At 45.2% G+C, this 21,384-nt stretch overlaps 1 long non-coding RNA gene across 1 annotated transcript; it reads right to left on the bottom strand.

Moving 5' to 3' along the window:
* Window positions 1–4,840: 4,840 nt before the first annotated feature.
* On the bottom strand, window positions 4,841–19,880 carry LOC139038696 (uncharacterized). Its single transcript, XR_011491762.1, has 2 exons — window positions 17,386–19,880; window positions 4,841–5,291 (listed from the first exon to the last, which is right to left on the bottom strand). It is a non-coding gene; the product is annotated as an uncharacterized lncRNA (long non-coding RNA).
* Between the last annotated feature and the right edge of the window lie 1,504 nt (window positions 19,881–21,384).

Below are 21,384 nucleotides of genomic sequence, written 5' to 3'. Positions count from 1 at the left end.
TATTCACCTGAAACTATCACAGCATTGTTAAGCAGCTGTACTCCAATACAAAATAAAAGGCTTTTTAAAAAAATACAGAAAAATCTACTTCTTAAGTGAATAAAATTATTGAATAAGATCCTCACAAGAGAAGACCTTCAAATGGCCAGTAGGCACATGCAAAGGTGTTCAACCTCATTAATCATGAGAGAAATGCCAGTTCAAATTATCTGAGATTTTATTACACATCCACCAGGATGACTGAAATTAAGCAAAACAGAAAATATCAAGTGTTTATGAGGATGTGCAGCAAACTATTGGTGGGAATGCATGGTAAGTGCAGCCACCTTGGGAAACTTTTTGACTGTTTCTACTAAAATTGGACATACCATATATCTTAGCAATAAATGCATCATGCAGGCACAGGCTGAGGATTACCCCACATAATTGTTGAGGATGTGAAAGGCAGGAACGAATGAGAGCCCATTTCACATCAGAGGAGACTGAAAAGAAATGACAACAAAATGCAACTTGAGGTTTCTTATGAGACTCTATCATGCCATTTCTGCTGCTGCTTCTTTTTTCTTTTTTAGTCTTGTTATTTTTTCTTGATTTATTGCATTGGCTAGGACACAATCTGAGAGTTGCAAGCAAAGGAAAGGGATGTTATGACTTGTTCTGAAAGATATTTCTGGGTGCTGTATGGAGAACAAATGGGACATGGTGTGGCAGTAAGGGGACAAATTAGGAGACTTTTCCAATAAACCAGGCAAGAAATCAGTGACATGGACCAGGGCAGGAGCAGGAAGGAGACAAGGAGTCAGCTGCTATTAAAGCCATTGCCAATAGAATCTGCCAATATGAGTATCGATTCAGTTCAGTCACTCAGTCATTTTCAACTCCTTGCAGCCCCATGGACTGCAGCATGCCAGGCTTCCCTGTCCATCACCAATCCCTGGCGCTTGCTCAAATTCATGTACACCAAGTCAGTGATGGCATCCAACCATCTCTTATGAGTATATGAGTATAAGGGGGAGGAAAAAAGGTAAGAATGACTATGTGAGGTTGTTGGTCTGGATGAACGATGCTGTCATTTACTGAGATGAACAAGGCCAGAGGAACTTAATGTGGTTAGATGGGCACTGGGAATCAAGAATCCAAAGTCTGAGATATCCAAGGTGTGTGTATGTATGTTAAGTCACTTCAGTAATGTCTGATTCTTTGCAACCCTCTGTCCATGGAGTTCTCCAGGCAAGAATACTAGAGTGGGTTGCCATGCCCTCCTCTAGGGGATCTTCCCAACCCAGAGGTCAAATCCAGGCAGATTTGTTACCAGCTGAGCTATGAGGGAAGCCCATCCAAGGCGAGGCATTATCAAGTATACAGTTGGCTTTGTGAAGCTCAGAAGAGCTGGCATGGGTGGAGATAAATATTTAGAGTCATCAGTGTAAAAAGATATTTAATGCCTTGAGAATGGACAAGGTCACTAAAGGTGTGGTTGTAGGAAGAGGAAAGGAAAATAGAGAAAAGAGGGGAAGGGAGGGGAAGGAAAGGAAGGGAAAAGAAAGGAGAAGTCCAGAGGAGGACAGAATCTGGAATTAGAAGCCAGCTAAGTAGGAGGAAAACCCACAAAAGCGTGGTGTCTGAGAAAGTGTTTCTAGGCAGAGGAAATAGTGATTAACCATGTTATTAGTAAATGCTGCCGGGAAGATGGGAGTGAAAATTGATCATTGGATTTGGCAAGTTAGAAGTGTAAAGACGACTAAAAGTGAGACTGGGTAAGTGAATTTCCTTGTCAAACTGTCAAGGATCAGTGTCAGATGCAGAGCTCACAGATCACAATCACTAGTACTCCACAGGGAATAGGACCCTCACACCTCTTGATTCATGAAAATGGCAACCTCAGTGAAAAGTGAAGGAATGACCATCACCACTAAAAGCACTGACTTTACTAGTCTCTCAGAACCTTGGGATTTGCCAGAGTCAAGGTCAAATGCTTGGCAGGAGGAATTCCCTGGTGGTCCAATGGCTAAGACTCTATACTCCAAATGCAAGGGGGCCATGGTTCCATCCCTAGTCATGGAACTAGATCCAACGTGCCATAACTAAAGGTCCTTCATCCTCAACAAAGATCTTGTGTGCTGCCATGAAGACCCAATGCAGCCAAATAAATAAATAAACATTCAAAAAATAAAAACAAATACTCAGTATGGGTGATAACTTTGGGCAAAATTAACTGAGGAAAATTTCACTTCTCCTAGCTCATTGATGGGTGGATGGACGGATTGGTGGTTTTTTTTTTTTTTTTTTGATTCCTTGACATATCCATTCTGCATTCACTCATCACGCAATCATTCAAAAATCGCTGCTAAGTGCAGGTCCACTAGAGCTATGTAAATACATAAGCCATGGTTCAAAAATCCTGTGTGTGTGTGTGTGTGTGTGTGTGTGTACATGTGGGGAGTGAGTATCTCCTGAAGGTCATGCAGAGGGTGGGATCAGTGCCAGGATGAAGGCAGATTAGATGCTGTGAGCATCAGAATAAGAGAGGGGTCAGGCTCATCTGGGGAAGTTGAATCATCCACCAATGTGGCCATGAGGTGACAAGGGCTAGAAGGAAGAGGTTAGTTCTCCAGACTGAGAGTGGAATGAGAAGGCATCCAGGGGAGGTGAAATAGCATGGGCAAAGGCAAGAAACTGCAAGGCATCTGGAAAGGTTAGACCATAAATGGAAGGAAGCTTTGCAAGCGCCGAGGCTGGCCAGGTCCTGATAGTAATCATTAGTGGTAATAACAGTACTGGTTAACACTTATTCACTTAGTTGAATAGCAACACTTATGGCGTGGTTGCTGTGTGCTAGTCCCTTTTAAATGGAAAGAACATTATATCCTGTGGTGTTTAAGCAGAACTATTTTATTCTTCATTTTTATCAAGGCCCTGAAATGATGGCTTCAAGGAATAGACTCCCGTGTTCTAGAATGGATTCCAAACCACCTAGGTCAAACTTGCCAAGGAGCTGGTGGCAACTGATGTTATGACCTCTGTAGGCTCATCTGGGGTTTCCTGGTAGCTCAGTTGCTAAAGAATCCACCTGCAATGTGGGAGACCTGGGTTCGATCCCTGAGTTGAGAAGATCCTTTGGGGAAGGGAATGGTTACCCACTCCAGTATTTTGGCCTGGAGAATTTCATGGACTGTACAGTCCGTGGGGTTGGAAAGAGTTGGACACGACTGAGTGACTAGCTGCCCCAGAACATAAAGGAAAAGCCAGGAGATTGGAAGGGTTGTTCAGTGAACCACAAAGGAGTGGTCCATGTGCATGGAGCCCCTTCCCGCCTCCACACCCCTAATCCCTTCTCCAATCAGGAGGAGTGGGTGGTGCTTTCCTCTTGTCTAAGGCCAGCTGGGAGGGGCTTTGAGAAGATCTCAGAGAGCATGACATGTGTCATTCACAGCTTCAGAGACACGGTGGACTGGCGTGTGACCCACCCTTGTGAAATCTCAAGGGCTTTAAGAGGCTACTTGAAGTGGCTTTGGTGGCAGAGGAGGTGACAGGACCACTGTACTTGCGTTGATAATGGGACAAAGGATGCCGAAGTGTTCCATGGGGACCACAATGCTCCCGGGCCTTTGTTCCCTGCATCAGGTGCTAGCCTAGGGAGGGAGGAGCTTTAACTTTGAATGAAGACAAAAGTGTTGGTTATTACATTGACTGAACATAGTATTTACCAAAATGAGGCCAGGAGACCACTGTGACCCCCTAGGATTGCTATCAGTATTGGTATTATCCAAGAGGGGCTTTCCAGGTGGTGCTAGTGGTAAAGAACCCACCTGCCAGTGCAGGAGATGTTAGAGACATGGGCTTGATCCCTGGGTCGGGAAGATCCCCTGGAGGAGGGCATGACAATCCACTCCAGTATTCTCACCTGGAAAGGTCTATGGACAGAGGAGCCTGGCGGGCTACAGTCCATGGAGTCACAAAGAGTTGGACATGACTGAAGCAACTTAGCATGCATGCACATTACCCAAGAGTCAGCAGATAAGCCACAAGGACTGCCTAAGAGCTCATCCCATGGCAGGAATGAGCCCCCGAGAGTAGGCCTGAACAGAACTGTAGAAGGAGTGTAGTAGTTATATCTTCAAGCCCTGCTGGGTGATGGCACAGTTACATGCTTCCAGCACTGCAGTGAGCTGCTGCTGCTAAGTCGCTTCTGTGCGACCCCATAGATGGCAGCCCACCAGGCTCCCCATCCCTGGGATTCTCCAGGCAAGAATACTGGAGTGGGTTGCCATTTCCTTCTCCACGGCAGTGAGCTAGGGCCTGTTATCCTATAAAATAATATTTACAGATGAGAAACCTGAGGCACAAGGGTGTTGAAAGGATAGATTGGAGGTGGTGGGGGCCGATGGCAGCTCCAGAATTTCAGTACAGGACAAGATGATGGGCTGTCTACAAATGAAGGAGATATACAGTAAGTCCTCTACATCCCAGTGAGTTCTGTTCTGAGAGCACATTCACAAGTTCAACTAAGTTAACCTAGGTACCAACTAACACAACTGGCTATACGGTACTGTACCATAAAGAGCTTATAATACTTTTTACATAATACTTCTTTAAAAAATGGGCTTTCCTGGTGGCTCAGATGGTAAAGAATCTGCCTGCAAAGCAGAAGACTCAGGTTTGATCCCTGAGTCAGGACGGTCCCCTGGAGAAGGGAAGGACAACCCACTCCAGAATTCTTGCCTGGAGAATTCCATGGACGCAGGAGCCTGGTGGGCTACAAGTCCATGGGGGTCGCAAAGAGTCAGACACAACTAAGCAACTTCCACTATTATGCCACTAAAAAACAAACAAACAAAGAAATGAAGAAAACATCTTTAATCTGACAGTACATTACCTTGAAAAGTACAGTAGAATAGCAAACAGGGGCTGGCACGCACATTGGCATCTTTGAAAGTTCACAACTTGAATGTTCGTATGTAGGGGGCTTACTGTACTCATATTGAAGTGTTCTCATGACAAGCAGGCTCTTTTCTTCCTGGCTTGATGTCTCTGTGGAGTGGCTTGGGAGCGAGGAGGCCGCTGGAGATTAGGAGTGGAGAGGGTGAAGGCCCCCCACAACGTTGGCGCTGGGACTCCCACTGGGTGAGATCCAGGGCAGTGCAGCCATCCTGGGTGGGTCTGAAGACTCAGACCCTGCACTTGGGCTGGAGGTGCCAGGAGGAATTCAGCAGAAGCAAAAGGCTAGAAATTTACCCTGGAGTGGGGCTGAAGAGAAGAGAGGTTGCAGGAAGATCCAGAGATCTCTGCTTCTGAAAAGAAACAAGTTTGATGTAGGCACAGAGAAAAGTCAAACCACCACCTGTTCTGCAGCCTTAGAGAAATAGAGGGGAAACTAACAAGGTATCTAGAAACAGAAGCCCCTGGGAAATGGAGACTGGGCGCCTTTGTCATCTGCATGGTCCTAGGGAGACAGGCGGGAGCTGGGGAGATGGCCCGCAGCGGGCAAATGTCACCCCGGAGCAGCTGCTCAGCACTCCTTCTCAACAGCACCCCTTCCTCATAGCACCCCCTCCTCATGGAACAAGTTGCCTTACAGCTTCTTCTTTGTCTAGCAACATCACCCTGAGAAACACCACTCTGGCCTTAGGACACCCTTCAGAGGTTTACACAGGTTTGGAGAGGAAACCACAGGCCCATGCAGAAGCTCACCCCCACCCCCCCAAGAGCTGCTTTGAGCTCCTTCACAGCTGAAGGGGTAACCTCACCTCCATCAAGTCTGCTTGGCCCAGACTCCAGGAAACAACCTATAGATTCTAAAAGATAGCCCTTATTTGTTTAGCATTTTAATGGCTCCATCTGGTTCCAGAGATATTTACAAGTATCCATTATGTGGCTTAAAAAAAAAAACAACACCAATTAAGCCTCCAGCATCTACAGTAATTTTGTTCATCAGCCTCCCTGACCAGAGGGGGACAGTGGAATCTCCTGCAGCCCAAGGTCACGGAGGACAAAGATTGGAGCAGGTGTGGAGTCCCAGCTGTGCCCATGACTGTGGGTCCTTGGGGAAGGCGCTACTTCCTTCTGACAAGCAATTTTCCCTTTTGTGAAATGGGCACGTGATTCTCACCCTGGAGTCTTAGGAGGTGGTTTTAAAAGTTAAATGAGAGAAGAGCTAGGGCTTTACATGTGGTGGAGTGCACGACCAGGTGAAGACGTGGATGTTGTTCTAAACTTACGAGTACCTTCCTCTTAATGGTTTACAGGGTCCTGGAGTCCGTGTGTGACTGGGTCCTGCACCAGTGTGGGTGTGGGAACAGAGGGCATTAAGGAGGGGTTCTTGGGACCCTCCTGGCTCGCTGTTCTGGTACCCAGGGGACAGGTGATAAAAGGTGGCTGGGTCACACGCAGGGCAGATCTGCTGAGGCACCTCTGGGCCTGCAAGGAGACCCGCCCATACTCCTCCAATCCACCCTGGGCCGGCTGTTACATGGGAAATGCCTTGTTCAGACACAGGCAGCTGCTGAGTAGCAGAGTTGGGATTTCGGTCCTGCTCCCCTTCAGCCCAGGTTCCTTCCTCACCCACCCGCTTTCCCAGCCTCAACAGCACCCACACACCTGTGGGGTCCCAGATGCCACCACAGCAGGTGGGTCACATGATGCTGGCAATCTAGAAGCATCTTGTTGGAGAATCACAGACATTATTTTTCAGATAACTGACAGTTCCTTTAAAGCCTTGACCACCTTGTAAGTATTTTTAGTTAAAATGCTTTCTAAATAGTATCAGGCATATATCTATTGCCTCAATAGAATGCAGTCAATCCTCAAGTTTAGAATAAGTTTCACTTCCAATGCAAAGATACTGCCTTGAAATAACATCCACCTAGTCTGATTTTTCTATGGAAATAACAGTCTGATTTCTCTATGGAAACAATGTCACAATGATGGGCTACTTCCCTCACCAAGGATCCAAGGCCCACTTTTTAATAAGAATGAACAAATGATCAAATTCAATTCACACTAATTAATGCAATTAGCTACTGTAACTCCAATACCTAGCACAGAGTCTGATAGAAGATGCTCAGTAAACTTGCTGAATTAATGATGGAATAAATATAGATGACATAGAGCTATAAAACGCAATCAATGACAACATTTATTTACTATATCTCCCAGAGGAGGGGCTGAGGACCAGGGAACCCTGAGATATAAAATGCCCAGGGTCTAGAAAAGCTCATCTGAATCCTGGGGCCGGAGGGAAAGGGAGTTGTGTGTAAGAGCAGAAGCAAATAATTTCAGATTTTCTGTTTTTTTCTTGATCAGTTTTAATAGGTTTTACTTTTTGAGTAATTATCCATTTCATCTACATTGTCCAATTCATTGGCATAAAGTTATTCCTTATTATCCATTTAATGTTTATAGTATCTGTAGCAATATTCCCCTTTTTATTCTTGATATTAATAAATTGGGTTATCTTTTCTCCCACTCTTTTATCAGTCCAGCTGGGGACTTATATACTTTATTAATTTTTCATGGAAACAGCTTTCGACCTTGTTGCTTTTTGCTACTTTTTGTTTGCTGTCTATTTCATTGCTTTTGACTCATTTTTAGAATTAAATTTCTGTTAGCTGAAGTTTAATCTATTCTTTTTCTCCCTAGATTGTTAACCTGAAAGCATAGACCATGGACTTTAAAACTTTATTCTTTTTTTAAAAATTTATTTAGTTGAAGGATAATTGCTTTACCATATTGTGTCGGTTTCTGCCATGCATCAACATGAATTTGCCATGGGTCCAGTTGACTCTAGTGGTAAAGAACCTGCCTGCCAATGCAGGAGACATAAGAGATGCCAGTTCGATCCCTGGATTGGGAAAATCCCCTGGAGAAGGGCATGGCAACCCGCTCCAGTATTCTTGCCTGGAGAATCCCCACGGACAGAGGATCCTCACAGGCTACAGTCCGTGGGGTTGCAAAGAGTCAGACACGACTGAATCGACTGGGCACACATGCATACATATGTCCCCTCCTTCTTGAACCCCCCTCCCACCCCTCCCCACCCCTCTAGGTTGTTACAGAGCCCCAGGTTGAGTTCCCTGAGTCATACAAATATAGCCATTTAAAGATGTATGTTTTCCCATAAGAAGTGTTTTAGCAGCATCCCTCATGTCTTACTATATGTCACCTTCACCCAGTTTGAAATACTTTCTAATTCTCTTTGTAATTTCTTCTGAATCATGGAGAGAGGAAAAATAAAACTACTAAAGAAGAGTCAGTGATGACTCTCTTCTGATATATACTGTAGCCTGGAGCAAAAGGAAAAATCTGGAACATTGGTGTGTGTGCACTCAGTCTTGTCTGACTCTTTGCTCAAGAAATGCAGGAACACTGGATGCTGTCATTATTTAAAATTTTGAACTTTTGTTCCTTATGGAGTTCTTGCACTCATTTTGATTTTCTTAAATACTATCTTAAAATATCATTTTCTTTGATTACAAGGTTTCTTGATGCCCCTGAAATTTTGTACCCAAGGTGATTGCTTCACTTGTCTTTCCCTGGTCCTGGCCCTGTTTCAATGAGTTATTGGTAAAGTAATTGTTAAAACCTCCAACTGTGATTGCAGCTGCCTACTTTCCCGCTTCATTCTTTGAATTTTTGCTTCACCTGTTTTGAAACTCTATTATCCATACATATATGGATGTTTTTATTAATCAATGATTTTAATATGAGATGTTCCTCTCTTTCTCTGGCAACACATCTTGTCGTAAGCTTGACTTTGCTGTTGCATCCACACTAGCTTTTCTGTGCTTAATAGTTTCATGTTATGCACTTTTTCTGTCACTGGAACTTCAGGTCTGTTTTCTTCATTATATCGAAAGTTCTCTCTTGTCAACAGCATAGAGTTGTATCTTGTTTTCATTTTTTACTCTTTACTCTTTAATCCAGTCCGACAGCTGCTTTTAATTGGAGTGTTTATTTTACATGTAAAGTAATTACTGATATGGTTGGATGTAAGCCTTCATTTTCTACTTGTTTTCTTTTTGTCTCTTTTCCTCTTTCTTTCTTTATTCCTCCTTTCAGGTTTTCTTTGGGGTAGTATTTTTCAGTGTTCCATTCTCTCCCCTTTCATTGACACTTCGGTATCTGTATTATTTTTTGGTGGTTACTTCAGTTATTACAGTATGTACTCTGAACTTATTATACAACTTGACTTTAAATTAATATTTTATCACTTCTTGTAAAATGTAAGAACTACAATGGCATAAATTCATTTATTTTCTTATTCTTTTGTGCTTTTCTTGTCATCCATTTTATTTCTACATTATAAATTTTTACACGTTTAAATATTTTTTGCTTTAAATGTTTAATCATATTTTAAAGAAATCTTTTTTAAACTAGTCATTTATGTTTACCCACATATTCAACATTTTCAGTACACTTCTTTTCTTCCTTTAGATCTGTTTTTCCATATGTGTCAGTTCCCTTTAACCAGAGGCATTTTATATAACATTTCTTGCAGTGTGAATCTGCTGGCACTAAATTCTCTCAGTGATTGTTTATCAGAGAATGTCTTTATTTCCCTGTATTTTTGAAGAAAGTTCTTACTGGATATAGAATTCTAGGTTGGCAGTTGTTTCCTTTCAGCACTTTTAAAGCTGTAATTCCATTGTCTTCTGTCTCTCCATGTTTCTATAGAGAACAGAATGTATCTGTGGCTCCTGCTGCTATTTCCCCCTGCTGAATGTATCCTTTTTTTATTCACATGTTTTAAAGGTTTTCTCTTTATCTTTGGTTTGCAGACATTTGACTATGATGTGGATTTCTTCATCTTTTTCCTGCTTGAGGTTTGTTGATCTTTTTTGGACCTCTGGTGTACTGCAAATTTGAAAAGGAAAAATGTGGCCCTTATCTCTTCCTGTTCCCCCCCCTCCCCGTCTGGTTACCCTTCTCCTCTTACAAGACTTCGGCTGAACATCTGCTAACCTCTTGGATCTGTCCCACTAATCATTTAGGATCCCTTTTTGTTTTTCAGTATTAGTTTCTCATTTTTCTTCAATGGAAGCAATATGTTTTCTTTAAGTTAACTGATCATTTCTTCTGCTGTGTCCAGTTGGCTTTAAACCCATCCAATAAATATTTACAGCTGTGTTGATGTATAATCAACATACAGTAAATTACACATATTTAGAGTGTAAACTTTGATGAAATTTGACATATGGAACAACCATAAAATATCACCACAAGTAAGATAATGGATTTACCCATCACCCCCTAAAACTTGCTTTGTGCTTCTTTGGCGTCTATCCCCCGTTATCACTCTCCTTCCCAAGGCAGCTACTGATTTGCTTTCTGCTACTACCAATTACTTTGCATTTTCTAGAATTATATATAATTGGGATTGTACAACATGCATCTTTTTTCCTTTCTGGATTTTTTTCTTAAAGCATAATTATTTTGCACTTCATCTACACTGTCATAGGTGTCCTCATGCATTCGTTATTATTGCTGAGTAGTAGTCTGTTGTATGGATGTCCACAATCTGTTTATCCATTCACCTGTTGATGAACACTTGGGTTGCTTCCAGCTGGGGGCAGTTATAGGAAAAAACAGCTATGAATATTTATCTATTTGTCTTTGTGTGGAAATATGCTTATATTTATTTTCTGTAAATTCTTATAAGAATATCTAGATTATATGTAGGTGTGTGTTTAGCATGAAACCACTAAACTGTTTTCCAAAATGGTTACACAATATTATTTCCCCATCAACAGTGCATGGAAGTTCCAGTTGCTTCACACTGTTGACAATACTTGATTTAGTTAGTTCTTTTTAGAAGAGTGAAGAATACTGGAAATGATGTATATGTAGGTAAATGTAAAATATGTATTTTCTCTTTTAAAGAATCCTCTTAAATGATAATTGACTAAAGTGAAAATACTAACAATTTATTGTAGGGTTTATAGTATATAAAAGTAAAAGTGTATGGCACATTAGCCCAAAGGCCAGGAGGGAGGAAATGGGATACTCTGTTTTATACAGTATGTGAAGTGATAGAATATCATTTGAAGGTAAGACTGTGATAAGTTAAATATGTGTACTATAGCCCTAAAGCAAGCACTAAAACAAAGAGGTATAATTAAGAAACTAACAAAAAAGATAAAATGGAGTCATAAAAAATACAATCCATCTGGAAGCAAATGGCAATACCAATAGCTTCCAAACCCCACCCCACCCCCAGCCCACTGCTGCTGCTCCCCAGAGCTCTCCTGGGGAGAGCACTCCTCCTCTCCTGGCCTGGGAGCACTCCAGGTGGAACAAACAGTGACTTTTGGCTGGAGAGACTGAGCCAACAGCCAAGTCCAGCTCATTGCAGCTTATGTTGACTTGCAATCCCCAACTCAGTGTCCCTTGAGATAATCCTAACAACTGGGAGCTGTCTGCTAGGTTTTACAGTTTTTTTAAATAAATTATTTATTTGGCTGTGCCAGGCTTAGTTGCAGCATGTGGAACTTTTTTAGTTGTGGCATGCTAATTCTTAGTTGTGGCTGTGGGATCCAGTTCCTTGACCAGGGATTGAAGCCCGGCCCCCCGTGTTGGGAGAGTGGAGTCTTAGTCACCGGATCCCCAGGGAAGTCCCTAAGTTTTACATTTGATTGAACTTTAATAGCACTGCATAAACCTATAAATAAATACTTAATGAGTTTAAAAATATATAATCCAAAGAAGGCAGAAAAAGAGGAAAAAAGGGAACAAAACCCCAAATGGGATGCTACCAACCAACGTGGCTTAGTTGACATTCATAGACCACTTTCCCCAAGGACAGTAAAATACAAGCTCCTTTCAAGCACACTGAACATATACCTAAGTAGACCAAGGTCTCAGAACAGGTCTCAGTAAATGTCTAAGGAGTCCAGTTACACAAAGTACGTTCTGTGGTAAAGGAATTAAATTAGAAATCAATACTCAAGAGATATCTGGAAAATCCCATAGTATTGGAAAGTAAATAACACATTTCTAACACATAGGCCAAAGAAAAAATCAAATGGGAAACTAGAAAGTAATTTGAACTAAATGAAAATTAAAACATTCAAAAGATGCAGCTAAAGTGGTGCTTAGAGGAAAATTTATAGCACTAATTGCCATGAGAAAAGAGAAAAGTTCTCAAAGCAATGACCTACACTTTGAAACAAGAAACTTTTGAAAACAAGAAAAGGGAGAGCAAATTAAAGTCAAAGAAAGAAGAAGAAAGGAAGTAATAAAGTAAAATTAGAAATCAATGAAATTGAAAAACAGAATGAAACCAAAAGTTTTATCTTTGAGAAGACTAATAAAATTGTGTGCTTTCTTTTTCTCCAAGAGTTGTATTCTATTTTTTTCTTTTCAGTGCCTTCAAATGGTTCTATTTTAATTTTTTTAAATACACGGTTCAGAGTTTTTAGTTGTTACAATTGGGAGAGTTACTCTCATTCAACTGATTCATTTGCTGTAATATAAGCCCTACTTCACTATTTGTCATTACCAGAGTGTCTCCTTCTGTAGCCTTCTCTCCTGTTTCTTATTAGCTGTCTCAGAAAGTCTGTGAACTAAGGGATCAGATGATCACACTCGTGAGAGTTGTGTGAAAGCAAGACTAAATGGCTCTGGCAGACTCACTCATGAATAAGGTCCCTGAAAAGACTCTTTTGTTTACTCCTTGGAGGCCGTGTGATGTAATGAAATGGAGACAGGCCACAGAATCTGACTTGATCCATGTCAAAATCCTGGCTCTGCCACTTAGCAGTTTCACGACCTTGAGTAATGTACCTAACCTCTCTGGATGCAGTTTCCTCACTCATGGAATGGGGTTAACAGGAACCTCCAGATTACTGTAGGGATAAAAGGACATCATACAGTGAACGTGCCCTCCACAGCTTCTGGCACGTGGTAAGTGCTCACCATGAATGCCTTCCCCTCCTTTTATTCTTTTCCTCCTGTGTGGAGAACAGCTGTGAAGTTACAGTGCCTATGCTAAGTCGCTTCAGACATATCAGATTCTTTGCAACCCTATGGACTATAGCCCTCCAGGCTCTTCTGTCCACCGGGATTGTCCAGGCAAGAATACTGGAGTGGGTGGCCAAGCCTTCCTCCAGGTCATATTCCCAACCCAGGGATCAAACCCATGTCTCTTACGTCTCCTGCGTTGGTAGGCATGATTACCACTAGCGCCACCTGGGAAGCCCATCAACTTACCCCTAGATAATTAACTTAGGATGTTTCTAGATATTGATACATTGTTGTTGTTATTCAGTCACTAAGTCCTGCCAGACTCTTCACTACCCTGTGGACTACACCACACTAGGCTCCCCTGTTCTTTACTATCTCCCGGAGTTTGCTCAGATTCATGTCCGTTAAGTTGGTGATGCTATCAAGCTCATCCTCTGCCACCCTCTTCTGCTTTTGCTTTCAATTTTTCCCCCCAGCATCTGAGCCAAATTGCTTTTTAATTTTTCTTCCATTGTGTAATTGTGAAGGCATCAAAGACTCATTTCATATTGCAAACACTTCCCCTTGTGTGTCCACTTTGTGTTATACACTTAGGAGGATTGTCTGGGGCATACAAAACAAACAGAAATAGCAGGATCTTGTTTAGGGGCTAATGAAATCCATCCATTTATTCTCAGGAGACCATGTAAAGACTGAGGCACCATCTGACATCCTTTATGGGCAGATTTTGGGCAGATGTGTGGATGACCCACTTGTCTTGGGTGAAGTGTAGCCTCCAGCAGACCAAGCATGATACACCTGCTTTCTGCTTAATAGCTGCTTGGTTCCACAAAAAAAAAAAAAAAACCATCAGACAATCCAGTTTCCAGCCTCAGAGTTCACTCTTACTCACACCTGTCTCTGTCACTGCCCTTTCCCTGAAAACCTAACTTAAAATTGAGCAGGGCTAGGGAGTTGCTCCTCCTGGAGTATTATCAGGAATTATCACACTGTTCCAAGTGTGTAATGTTCTTAAACTGAGAGGATAAGGGATTAAAATTCTATACTTTCTAGAATCCAGCCTTGGGAATTCTCCTGAGAGGAGAAAAGTCTGGCTGGGTGGAGGAGAAAAGCCTGCTGTAATATCTGGCAGATATCTTCACAGGCCAGCATACTGCCCACCCACGTTCCACTCAGTTATTTTTCCATTCATTCATTCATGCATATTTATTCACTTAATTATTTGTTCACTCATATTTCTTGAGCACCTATTATGTGCCAGACATCAAGCCAAGTAATGGGGTCTCTAAGGTAAATGGGGGGGACTCAGATTTGCCTGCTCAGTACCCACTCCCCAGCCTCTTGTCCAGGAAGCAGCTCCATCTAACAGATACAGCCTTGGTGGGCCTGTCATCCAGGTGGGCCTGTCGTTCTGTGACCCAGGATTCTTCCCCTGGAATGTGCATATTGAGCAGAGTAACAGGAGGCCTTCCCAGGTGGCTCTAGAGGTAAAGAATCTGCCTGCCAATGCAGGAAACATAACAGACGCGGGTTCAATTCCTGGATTGGGAAGATCCCCTGGAGGACGGCACAGCAACTCACTCCGGTATTCTTGCCTGGAGAATCCCACGGACAGAGGAGCCTGGAGGGCTACAGCCCATAGGGTCACAAAGAGTCAGACACCACTGAAGAGATTTAGCATGCATGCAGGGCGACATGAGCATGACAAAGGGCTCTTGTCCATTTACGGAGCTGGCACCTAAAAGACTCTCCTGATGCCCCTATTGCCTAAAGCTCCCTCACTCCTTTCTGAACCCAGTTTTAGATTTTTATTGAGACTCTTCAAGTTCTCCCAAATTCTCCTGATCAATTCTGTTTTCACATACATAAACCAATCTTTGTTTCTGTTGTTCAGTTCAATTCAGTTCAGTCATTCAGTTGTGTCCGACTCTTTGCGACCCCATGGACTGCAGCACACCAGGCCCCCCTGTCCATCAGCAACCCCTGGAGTTTACTCAAACTCATGTCCATTGAGTTAGTGATGCCATCCAACCATCTCATCCTCTGTCATCCCCTTCTCCTCCCGCCTTCAATCTTTCCCAGCATTAGGGTCTTTTCAAATGAATCAGTCCTTCACATCAGGTGGCCAAAGTATTGGAGTTTCAGCTTCAGCACCAGTCCTTCCAGAGAATATTCAGGGCTGATTTCCTTTAGGATGGATTGGTTGGATCTCCTTGCAGTCCAAGGGACTCTCAAGAGTCTTCTCCAACACCACAGTTCAAAAGCATCAGTTCTTTGGTGCTCAGCTTTCTTTATAGTCCAACTCTCACATCCATACATGACCACTGGAAAAACCATAGCTTTGACTAGATGAATTTTTATTGGCAAAGTAATTTCTCTGCTTTTTAATAAGCTATCTAGGTTGGTCCTAACTTTTCTTCCAAGCAGCAAGCATATTTTAATTTCATGGCTGCAGTTACCACCTGCAGTGATTTTGGAGCCAAAAATTTCTGTTTTTAGCAACCTCAGAATCCTAACATCTTTCCTGCCCTCCAGGACCCCACAGTCTAGTGAGAGAGGCAAGTAAACAAATGATTTGGGCTCAGGATACTCTGACTGTGATCATATTGGGGTCTCTGCAGGCCCAGAGGAGGAGGCCTGATTAACTTCTTGTCCTTAGTTCTCTTTAATCAAAATGTCCTGAAAGTCACCCCAAGTGTTTCAGTTATCCATTGCCATATGTAAAAAAATCACCCACAACTTTGTAGTTTAAAATATCAAAGCATCTCTCATGATTCAGTGATTTGACTGGGCTCGACTAGGTGGTTCTTGCTTAGGGTCTTTCATGCTCTTTGCATATCAGAGTCTGGCTGGGGTTGGAATTATCTGCAGACTTTACCTTGCAGATATCAGAGATAGCTTACACAATATGATGGCAGGCTGGTTCTCAAATGGGAGAGCAGCAAGCATACCCCAGTATGGGCTCCCCATGAGGGGACTTCTTCCTGCATGGTGGCTGGGTCCTGAGATCACTCCCAGATCAGTTCAGGAGACCCGGGTGGGTGCTGCAGGGCTTCTTAAAACCTAGCCCTAGAGCCCAGCCACTTTCTACGGTGAAGCAAGTCGGTCAGGCCAGACCAGATTCTAAGAGAGAGGAATTAGATTCCACATCATGATGGGAGAGTGGAAAAGTCACATTACAGCAGAGAATGTGGATGAGGAGATACTGCTGTGATCATCTTTGGAAAATAAAATCTGTCTCACAAGGTAGTCCTCCTAGAACATTCCCTGGCCACTAACATGCCATAAATAGGTGGGAATATTTGGTCCTGAGTTTCTCCCAGATGTCAGGTGTGACTCATCACTTTAATATCAGTCCTCAGAGCCTCTGGGCATCATCATGAAGCTTGGTAACAGCGTCAGGTCAAACTTCAAGGTTCTAGATCTATGCTCTTTCTACACTTCCTTTCCCAATATTGCCATAAGGCAGGTTGCATTACAAATGAAGACAAAACCTCAAGTAAATTAAAACTTTTATTCAAGTCATTTGTTGCGAGATTTGAACCCAGGTCTGTGAGCTCCACTGACTGAATGGCTTGCTTAGAAGATTCTTTTGTGTTCCTATGGAAACTGGAAGGGATTGCGGTTAAGACTGGGCAGGTTTTGGCTTAGGATGGGTGCTTCATAAATGCTGGTTGAATGAACGAATGAGGGATGAATGAATGAATAACCCAGCATTCTGCTCAGGATACCTTCTGGACCTTTGAAAATTCAACTGCATCTCATCATCCTCATGTTACATGGTTTCCTGTAGTTCGTGCACATGTGTTCTGTTGCTCAGGTGTGGTCCACTTTTTGTGACCTTTTGTGCTATATCTCCTCTGTCCCTGGGATTTTTCAGGCAAGAATACTGGAGTGGGTTGCCATTTCCTCCTCCAGGTGACTTTCCTACACAGGGATCCATAGGGCTTCCCTGATAGCTCAGTTGGTAAAGAATCCGCCTGCAATGCAGGAGACCCTGGTTCGGAAGATCCCCTGGAGAAGGGATAGGCTACCCACTCCAGTATTCTTGGGCTTCCCTGGTGGTTCAGCTGTTAAAGAACCTGCCTTCAGTGTGGGAGATCTGGGTTCGGTCCCTGGGTTGGGAAGATCCGCCGGAGAAGGGACAGGTTACCCACCCCAGTATTCTGGCCTGGAGAATTCCATGGACTGTACAGTCCATGGGGTCACATCTCACGTCTCTCATGTCTCCTGCATTGCAGGCAGATTCTTTACCAGCTGAGCCATCAAGGAAGCTCCTCCTGCCCTTCAGGGAGGTGAAATTCAGGTTTGCATCAGATTGAGGTTGCCAGGAGAAGGAGCAGCCCTCCCCCGTTCTGTTCCTCTAGCACTTGGTCACACTCTATAAGGGTGCCCGCTCCCCACTCTTCTCCCAGATTCCCCTACCTGCCTTTCCCTACTGAACTCCGAGAAGCAGTCGCTCCCCTCGCACCAGGTGTGGACGCGGCCGCCATGTCTGGAAATGTTTCCGCGTTATCTGTTTCCGCAACTTGAGGCAGACGCCATGTCTTCCTCCCCACTTGCATGTCCCCTGTGCCTTTGAACCGGGTCTGACCCACAGGACGGTGGCCGGTGAAGTGTGTATTCCATGAATAAACAAACGCACAGCCGTTCCGAGTGAATGACTTTGGAAAGCACACAAGTGCTGTTCCAGTTCAGTGAAAAACAAATATTCGGCTTCAGCTGGGGGTTCATTCCGCCTTGGCTTCCTGGGTCATTTCAGTTCAGGGCTCCGTTAAGGAATGTGGGGTTTCGCCTGAGCTGGGCAGGGTTGCAGTCAGCCAGCGATGGGTGCCTTAATTAGGTTCAGAGAGGAGCTGGGGAAGGCTTGCTTGGTGGAAGTCCCCGCGGCCCAGGGCCCGGGACCAATCCCCGGGGCTGGGAGGCTGCCGGGAGGTGGCCCACGTGATTTGTGCACAGCACGCCCCGCCCCACGTGACCTTGATCGCGGACCCCCGGCGGCTGGGTCTGGCCTCTGACAATGCACAATGCTGCTCACAGGGCCACAAGCGCTCCATTGAGCTGGCTCCCAGCACCCTGGAGGCGGGAGCAGAGGGAAATGCTATGAGGAGTCTTTGTTCAGAAGCAAAGCAGGGCAGCTCCAGAGCTGCCCACACAAATATGTAAAGACTCCTTAATCCTGGCCATGGAACAAGCCCACCAGGTCACTCCAGAGCCAGAACCAGAATTGCCGCTACCAGGAAGGAGAGGGGCTGGGAAGAGGGACAGAGCTGGCTTGTCCTCTGCAGGAGGCTGGACCAGGCGTGTGTGATCTCATTCCATGGAGCGCCCGGCAGGCGCTGGCCCTGGAGTCTGTTTTCAGGTGGGGAAATTGAGGCTGAGAGAGGCCAGAGCATTTGGCCAAGGCCACATGAGGGTGGCTGATCCTGCAAAGGACCAGAAAGTCCCCAAACAGCAGGAGCCCAATGATTATGACCCTCAGAGCAATGGTGATGATGCTCCTGGAAAGATTCTTCTATTTACTTTGGAAAACAAGGCTGCTCTGTGTTTCTGATGGGGACTCTGCCAGAGGTGGGCCAGGTGATGCAAAGAACATGGGCTTTGGATCCTAAGACTCCTAGGTTCAAATCCCTGCCTTGTTTTCTACAGCTGTGTGACCCTGGGAAGGCTGTCTAACCTCTGTGCTTGGTTTATAACAGTACCAGCCTCCCAAGCTGCTTGTGAGGATTCGGTGAGATAACGCATGCCCAACCTGTACACAGAGCCAAGCACATGGGTGCCTGGTCATGGGTACTCACAAAGGGACCTTCAAAACTGTGACATGTAAGCCTCAGCATAGCCCAGTCAGCCCATTCCCACTCTGGACTTCAGTTTCCCCCTCGGTAAAATATTAGAAGGCAGTAGACCCGGACTCGAATGGGCGTCTCACCATCAACAAAATGGACACTTTAGTTCAAGTTCAAAGGCTGGTCAGTCTTCGTGGTGGGGGCTGTCTTGTGCACTGGAGGATATTGAACAGTATCCCTGGTCTCTACCCACTAGGTGCCCATAGCACCCTCTACCCCTGCCATTTGTGATGAGAAAAATGTGCCCAGACCTTACCAAGTGTTCCCTGGAGCAGAAGATGATGTTCCATCTCCGCCTATAGAGCAGGTGAGGAGCGGGCAGCATCTACTTATGCCCAAGGCTCTGCTGGGGACTGCAGGCGGCATGACCACAGGAACCTCATCTTCAGGTTCCGTTCAGTTCAGTGCAGTTGCTCAGTCGTGTCTGACTCTTTGTGACCCCATGGACTGCAGCACGCCAGGCTTCCCTGTCCATCACCAACACCCGGAGCTTACAACATGCAATAAGCATTCACACAAGAAACAAGATCTGCAGGCATTCACCAGGTGACTTCTCCAGGCCAGGCCCTAGTAGGTCCTAAGGTCCAAGATGAGACATCACCACCTCCAGGAAGCCAGGCTAAGTATTCTCCAGTATTCTCCAGCTAAGTTAAAGCCCTTCCAGACATCATCTCCCTTGGCCTTGCAACAACGCTTGGAGATGATGTTTGCAGATGAGAGATTTGAAGCTCCATCAGAAATGGGACATGACTTGCCCGATCTCATGAGGCCACTTAGAACCTGATCTCTCCCCACTGGGGCCCAGAATCTACTTGACTCCCTTTTGGGGTACTATTGAAGGCTGCACTAGCCAGTTGAGGAAATCCTGGATCCCAGAGGAGAGGCAGCCTAGCTGGAATGACAAGATGTGAGGCTGTGTGGGTAGTGGAAGGAGCCTGGACCTGTACATAAAGCCCCAGCTCTGTTGCTCACTGACCATGCAGCCTCTGAGCCTTGCCTTTCATATCAGTAAAGTGGGCATAATTAAACCTAATCCAGGGGCTTCCTGTGAAGTTTTGGTGAAGTACACCTGGCACTCAGTAGGTGCTCAGTAAACAGCTGCTATAATGATGACTATGTATCATATAATGTATCATCCCTAAGGTCGCAGGACTGCCTGGGAGGCCTGGCCTAGGCAGCCTGTAAGCACCAGCTTCCTGAGCCAGCTGCAGGGCTAGAGACTGGCCCCTAGTCCTGGGGAGTGCAGGGCTGGGGTCCACCAGAGGCAGAGGTTTGAGCTCTGCCAGTGTGGAGGCCACAGCGCCCCCTACTGGACAGTTGGCTGAGCTGGAGAAGGGACCAACAACCTTACATGGCCAGTGCCCCTGCAGGAGTGACCCATGGCCTGGCTGGCACCTCCACTGGCCGGCTTGGCAGAGGCTTCCGGCCAAGGAGCCGCTCACAAAGACCTTCCTGAGCTGGCCCCCTTCCCAGGTGAATCCTTTTGTGCCGGCCGGAGGAGCCGCATCCTGCCAAGGACTGCCTTCCTTGATTCACCCCAGTTCATTCTCCCATTTCTCTAACCTAATGCCAGCATCTCTCCTCTCGGGAACAAAAGTAGACAGAAATCTGCACAAATGAGCGTGGCTCCATGTAGCAGGCAGAGCCTGCTCATGGCCTTCACGAGCAATGGGCAGGGCTCTGGGCCCCGGAGCAAGTTCCTCTGCTGAGAAGTTCTCGCATCACAGCAAGAGGATAGTGTTCATCTTTCTCCAAGTCCTTTTCAGCTAGTATTTAATAAGCTTGCCATGGAGCAAACGTGAGGCTGGGCACCTAGCACTCAGAGAAGCCTGGAGAAGGGCAAGTGTCCCCTGGGTAGAATTTCACTGGAAATGATGACCCCTTTTAGTCCTCTGAGTGTTTCCATAGAAGGTGAGGGCAGTGATGGGGCTCCCGGCACACTCACTCTGATGTCAGGACGGCCAGTTGGGAAGTAGCTTTGACTCCTCTCCTGCTGTTTAACGAGCAAGCGTGGTCCTCTCCCAACCTGGCTAGAAATTCTGAGAGCTCTCCTGACCCGAGGAGTGACCCGTGTGTGGTCTCTGACTTTCCAGGTGCAAAGGGTTGCTCCATCAGACATCAGTTTTTGTCTGCCGTCAAGCAGTGAGTTGCTAAGATGAAAGGAGATGGAGAGAAAAGATGAGGGATCGAGTGGTTTCAGATGCCTTCCTTCCAGGTCCATCCCCATCTGTGCATAATCCAGGAAGGGCTATCTGGTTGAGCCGAGTCTGGAGCAGAGGACGACAAGATGGACCATCTAGGTTACAGCCTCTTCTGCCTCCTCCGGTGCTGTGACGAGCTCAGTGTATGCAATGACTTCCCCTTCCCTTAATTGAGTAAGGAGGTGTCTTCTTCATGGGGTTGTGTGAGGCTTTAGGGGAGTGGAGAGCGTTCACGAATGAACCTCTCCGCTCTCTTGATGACAGACTGGGTTCTGGTCACATCAGCTGATGGCCTCCAGGACATCCCATCACTGTTCTGAGCTTGGGGAGCTTGGACCAGCCAGGCTCCAAGTCCCTCCAAGTACTGGGACCAACAC

The sequence above is a fragment of the Odocoileus virginianus genome, chromosome 16, assembly GCF_023699985.2.
Source record: "Odocoileus virginianus isolate 20LAN1187 ecotype Illinois chromosome 16, Ovbor_1.2, whole genome shotgun sequence".
Taxonomy (NCBI): domain Eukaryota; kingdom Metazoa; phylum Chordata; class Mammalia; order Artiodactyla; family Cervidae; genus Odocoileus; species Odocoileus virginianus.
The sequence above is the reverse complement of the archived record's forward strand: the minus strand, read 5'-3'. Positions and strand labels throughout refer to the sequence as shown.